This window comes from Rutidosis leptorrhynchoides, chromosome 2 (genome assembly GCF_046630445.1).
Source record: "Rutidosis leptorrhynchoides isolate AG116_Rl617_1_P2 chromosome 2, CSIRO_AGI_Rlap_v1, whole genome shotgun sequence".
Taxonomy (NCBI): domain Eukaryota; kingdom Viridiplantae; phylum Streptophyta; class Magnoliopsida; order Asterales; family Asteraceae; genus Rutidosis; species Rutidosis leptorrhynchoides.
Genome location: NC_092334.1, coordinates 239,046,911 through 239,053,863, shown reverse-complemented (window position 1 = coordinate 239,053,863; position 6,953 = coordinate 239,046,911). Strand labels below are relative to the sequence as shown.

At 29.2% G+C, this 6,953-nt stretch overlaps 1 non-coding gene across 1 annotated transcript; it reads right to left on the bottom strand.

Annotated features, from left to right (window-relative positions):
• Positions 1–2,478: 2,478 nt before the first annotated feature.
• Positions 2,479–2,585, bottom strand: LOC139895373 (small nucleolar RNA R71). The gene has a single exon (XR_011775828.1). It is a non-coding gene; the product is annotated as a small nucleolar RNA R71 (small nucleolar RNA).
• Between the last annotated feature and the right edge of the window lie 4,368 nt (positions 2,586–6,953).

Genomic DNA, 6,953 nt, shown 5'->3' with positions numbered 1-6,953 from the left:
TTAATATTTTACATTAGGTTTTAACTGCGACTTAAGTTTTAAAATCGACAAACCGGTCATTAAACGGTAAAAACTCCCTTTTTATAATAATAATATTACTTATATATATTTTTTTTGTATTTTTACAAATATAGTTTTTAAAAATATAGCGTTAAGCTTGTTTAAAAGATCCCTGTGGAACGAACTGGACTTACTAAAAACTACACTACTGTACGATTAGGTACACTGTCTATAAGTGTTGTAGCAAGGTTTAGGTATATCCATTCTATAAATAAATAAATAACTTGTGTAAAATTGTATCGTATTTAATAGTATTTCATAATAAATATATAACTATTATATAAACTATTTCCTAGTACGTCTCGCACACATCAAGTATTTTTGGCGCCGCAGCCGGGGACTTCTTGCTTAAACGCCAGAAGCGCAACGCTATATAAAAAAAAGATTTTATTAGAGTTTTATTAAGTTTTTATTAAAAATATACGTTTTTAAAAAATATAAAAAAAAATATACAAAAATATAAAAGAAAAATATCTATATATATTTATTTTTAAGAGTTTGTTTAAAATATATAAAGTTAAAAAAGTATTTTTATTTCTATTTTAGTTTTTAAATATAAGTATTTTATTATTTTATATAAATATTTATTTATTTTAAAAAAACAGCAAAACAGAAAAAAGAAAAAAAATATATAAAAGTTTACGGGCCACTACACTGTAACAGCCCAACAACTGAACCGGATCCAAGAGCCATGCGATCGCATGGCCCAGAGGCGTAGAACTCATGCGACCGCATGAGGCAGTCTGACACGTCAGGTTTAACTCTGCAACTGCATTAATTACGGAGTATATTTTAATTATTATTATTAAAACCCTAATTAGGGTTTATTAGTTAATTAATTTATAATATTAGTTTTAGTTTTATTTATTTAGTTTGTATTTTAAGTTTAATTAGTTTTATTAATATATAAAATTAATAGTTTTATAAAATAAATAATATAAAAATAATATTTTTTTAAAAAATTGTATTTTTACAACTTTAAGTATATTTTTATATTTTGTATATTTTTATTTGTTTTAGCGTAATATTTATATTTTTCGCTCGTAATTAGTTTTAAGTCATAGTTTTTGCCATAGTTATTTTTATTTCTAGATTTTTAGGCTTTGACGTAAAATCCTTTAAGTACTTTTTCTTTAGACTAAGATTTAGGTGCTTTAGAATTTTGCGACGTCGTTTTAATATTTTAGTACCTTTTTAAGTTTATACTGTTTTGGATATAGAATTCCTTTTAAGCTTTAATATTTTTAGACGCAACTTTTAATTCTTAGTTTTTAGAATTTTAAGTTTCGACGCGCTACGTTCTTTTTATTATTTTTCAACCTTTTATTTTTCAACGTTTTCCAACGCGCTCTTTTTCTTTCTTATTTTTCGCCGCTCTAGTTTTTAGGACATAGAATTTTCTATTTCTTATCTAAAATTTATTTAAACTTCAACGAAAAATTATTTTAAGTGGTTAAATTGATAGACATCCAAATTTTCTATTTCGTAGTAATAGTTGGATTTGTTAGTGGCTGAGTTGTGAGCTTCCGATTTAAAGGGTTCTGGCTCCCTGCTGCATCTATTGGCTATTCGAAACGTGGGCAAAAGCAGAAAAGTCTATTAATTTGATAACTTAAATAATTTTTATCTTTTATAACTAATAGGATATTCAGTGAATGCACCGAGCAAAATGTTCAACACCTTTTGTACGTTCACCACCTGTAACTCTATCAAGACATCTAGCCAATATTGTCGCCGTTGATTTTTCTTGAGAATCTTCATCCAGTCAACCGAGTACTCCAATTCAAATTTACGATAATCCATTTTTTGAACCCGACCTCACAATTGAGAATCCGGAAGATATTCAGGGACAATTCAGAGATCCTGAACCAGTAATCTTTCCTCCGGAACCACCAATCATTCAAACAGAGATTGTTGAGGAACAACCTATTAAATCAGAATCCTCAAGTGATTCAGATTCAACAAATTCAATCATGGAAAATCTAGAACCTCTAAGTATGGAAGACCGAATGAGAGCTAAACGCACTGGCCAAGGTCACGCAATTAGTCAACCTGACATTAATGCGCCAGATTATGAAATCAAAGGACAAATCCTACACAAATCCTACTCAACCTGACATTAATGCGCCAGAGTATGAAATTAAAGGACAAATCCTACACATGGTAACTAATCAATGCCAATTTAGTGGTGCGCCGAAGGAAGATCCAAATGAACATCTTCGAACCTTTAATAGGATCTGTACACTATTTAAAATAAGAGAAGTGGAGGATGAACAGATATATCTCATGTTATTTCCCTGGACTTTAAAGGGAGAAGCCAAAGATTGGTTAGAATCATTACCTGAAGGGGCGATTGATACATGAGACGTCTTAGTTGAAAAATTTCTTAAACAAATCTTTCCGGCATCTAAAGCCGTAAGACTTCAAGGAGAAATTGTTACGTTCACACAAAAGCCAAATGAAACTTTATATGAAGCGTGGACAAGATTTGGAAAGTTATTAAGAGGATGTCCGCAACATGGTTTAGACACTTGTCAAATAATACAAATATTCTACCAACGATGCGACATCACTACAAGGAAAGACATCGATATAGCAGCTGGTGGTTCCATTATGAAGAAAACCGCAACTGACGCTTACAAAATTATTGATAACACTGCTTCCCACTCACATGAGTGGCACCAAGAAAAAGATATCATTAGATCATCTAAAGTAGCTAGAGCCGATTCTAGCCATGACTTCGATTCCATTTCTGCAAAGATAGATGCTGTCGAGAGACGAATGGAAAAGATGACTAAAGATATTCATTCAATACGAATTAGTTGTGAGCAGTGTGGAGGACCACATTTAACAAAAGATTGTCTCAGTATTGAACTAACAATGGAACAAAGAGAGAATGTTTCATACATAAACCAAAGGCTTGGAAATAATTATCAGAATAATTATCAACCGCCAAGACCAATCTACAATCAAAACCAGAATTATAACCGACATGTTCCATACAACAACCAACAAGGCCCTAGCAATCAACAAGTATCTAACAATACTTACAATCAGCAAAAACCTATTTTTCAAAATAAACCACCACAAACCGATGATAAAAAGCCAAATTTAGAAGATATGATGTCGAAGCTAGTTGAATCTCAAACGCAGTTTTTCACATCTCAGAAATAAACCAATGAACAAAATGCTCAAGCATTTAGAAATCAACAAGCTTCTATTCAAAATTTGGAACAAGAAGTGAGCAACCTAGTGTGAAGACCCGTCCTAATCCATCCGGACGATGTCCATATCGATTATAAACGATTCACAACAGTTGATTACATCGCGAGGTACTTGACCTCTATATGATACATTTTACAAACATTGCATTCGTTTTTGAAAAGACAATCTTTCATTACATCGAAAGTTGACAACATGCATATCATTTCGTAATATATCTTACTATAATTGACTTAATAATAATCTTGATGAACTCAATGACTCGAATGCAACATCTTTTGAAATATGTCATGAATGACTCCAAGTAATATCTCTAAGATGAGCAAATGCACAGCGGAAGATTTCTTTCGTACCTGAGAATAAACATGCTTTAATGTGTCAACCAAAAGGTTGGTGAGTTCATTAGTTTAACATAAATAATTATTTCATAATTTTAATAGACCACAAGATTTCATATTTCCATTTCTCATAAACATACGTCCCATGCATAGAGACTAAAATATCATTCATATAGATTGAACACCTGGTAACCGACATTCACAATATGCATATAAGAATATCCCCAGCATTCCGGGATCCTCCTTCAGACATGATATAAATTTCGAAGTATTAAAGCATCCGATACTTTGGATGGGGCTTGTTAGGCCCGATAGATCTATCTTTAGGATTCGCGTCAATTATGTAACACCCTAGGCAAATCCCACATCGCCCACGGACATGAGTGATCATGGGATTATAAGGTAATACCCACGCTTAAATGACACAACGCGTTTTGGGACCACAGGCAGAGCAGATGTGCGAGTACGTTATAGTTAAGCGTGCTCGGGCGAGAGCACTACCAGGATGGGTGACCTCCTGGGAAAGTGCTTCTCGTGTGTGGTCGCCAAGAAAACGCCGTGCGCCTGCGGGCAAAGCGGAAAATATTGTGGTCATGTTAAGCTGGGGTGTTACAGAATGGTATCAGAGCCACTCATGTGTCGTTGGGGGTGATGGGGCAAACCTCATCGAGGACGATGAGTCCCTAAGGGGGGGTGAATGTAACACCCTAGGCAAATCCCACATCGCCCACGGACATGAGTGATCATGGGATTATAAGGTAATACCCACGCTTAAATGACACAACGCGGTTTGGGACCACAGGCAGAGCAGATGTGCGAGTACGTTATAGTTAAGCGTGCTCGGGCGAGAGCACTACCAGGATGGGTGACCTCCTGGGAAAGTGCTTCTCGTGTGTGGTCGCCAAGAAAACGCCGTGCGCCTGCGGGCAAAACGGACAATATTGTGGTCATGTTAAGTTGGGGTGTTACAAATTAGGGTGTCTGTTCCCTAATTCGTAGATTACCAGACTAAAAAGGGCGATATTCGGTTTAATAATCCAACCATATAATGTAGTTTTTGATCACTTGTGTCTATTTCGTAAAACATTTATAAAAGCAGCGCATGTATTCTCAGTCTCAAAAATATATATTGCAAAAGCATTTAAAAAGGGAGCAAATGAAACTCACCTAATGTATTTTGTAGTAAAAATACATAGAACCACATTGAACAAGTATAGGGTTGGCCTCGGATTCACGAACCTATATCATTTATATATATATATATTAAAACATATAATCGTAATCAAATAAGTTTATATATATATGATTTACTAATTATATCATTTTTATATTATATATATATATATATATATATATATATATATATATATATATATATATATATATATATATATATATATATATATATATATATATATATATATATATATATATATATATATATATATATATATACGTCTCATATATTCATTTTGTATATAAAACTAGTAATGTTGTTATGACATATGTATTAAGTATATTTTTATATATGTATATATCATTAGATTGTTAAAAATAATAATTTTAGTAACACTACGATTACATTAATATTGATAAAAATGATAATCATCATAACACTTTATATTACTAAATAAGATATTATTGTTAATAATTATATTAATGTTAATAATAATAATATTTATAATAATTAGGGTAAAATATTAATTTTTCGGTTAATGATACTTATAGTAATGATTTTTAGTAATTACATATTAGTAATACTCATTATAATGTAAATAATCATATTTATAATGATAATAGTAATAATAATAATTATGATACTTATAATGATATTTATAATACTGATAATAATTATAATACTAGTAATAATAATAATAATAATACTTAGATTGGTAATAATCTGATAAAATTAATAATAATGATTATAACAATATTAATAATACTTAATGATAATAAAATTAATAATAACTATGATAATGATAATATTACTTATGTTAATGATAATAATATTCATAATAACTCTAATAGTAATGTTAATAGTACTAATGATAATATTAATAAAAATAATAATTTTAATAATAGTATTAATTTTTAATAAAAATGTAATACTAGTAGTCTTAATGATGATAATAATAATATTACTAATTACTAATAATATTGATAGTAACAATAATAATAATTCATTTAACCATAACTTAATTATAATTATTTTCATAGCCATATCTTTATCTTATCTTAATTAGAATCATACATATAATTATACTGCTCGATCTTAATTATATTCATGATCATAGTCATAATCATATTTGTCCTAATATCATACCGTAATACTTCCGTCTTAATAACCTAATATCATTGTAACTTTACGAAGATTACATCTTTATCATTTTTCTTATTAATATAATTCTTTGTATTCTTTAAAATTGTATTCCTCTTTATATAATCCTAAGCTTAATTACAATAATCATAATAATATAAATAATTACAATATTAACATTTCAAAATAATAATAGTAATAATAATAATAATAATAATAATAATAATAATAATAATAATAATAATAATAATAATAATAATAATAATAATAATAATAATAATAATAATAATAATAATAATAATAATTACACTTGACTTTAGGATTTAATCTCCAATTCAAAAGCCAACACCGAAACAATTCCTTTTAATCTTAATAATAATTACACTTGACTTTAGGATTTAATCTCCAACATGTAAATGATTAAGTAAGATTAATTGGAAAAAAAATAAAAAGAAATAGCTTCTGCTCGTCGTTGTTTATATAAAAAAAATTGATTTTGTAATTGGTAGTTATTTAGATAAAGGTTATAATAGGAAATAGGTTTGAAATCTTGTTTAGAAACTGTTGAAATCGTTAATTGAACGTAATTCATAACATAGATTTCGAATTTGTTCAAGAACATATTCTTTGACTTTTTAAATCAAAACTTTGACTCGTAAATTCTTAATCGATATTAGAAATTGATGGATGAAACTTTGCAGAAAGATTGAGAGAAAGATTGCTAACAAGATTGCTTTTATACATTTTGAGTTTTGATTTGAAATCGGGTTTTTGATTATTTGAGTCACAACAGAGGTCGACATCCTCTTTTTTTTATAAAAAAATTAAACCGTAATGAATGATATATATCATGGAATCGATTATATGATACATTATCTAAATCCAAATGTACTTGTGTTGAGATGGACATATAACAAATTTGGAGACAGAAAATATTCGTGCAAATCAATGAAGGACGAACAAAAAATAAAAAAATAAAAAAATAATATTGTGATGTTGATACACAACTGATTTTG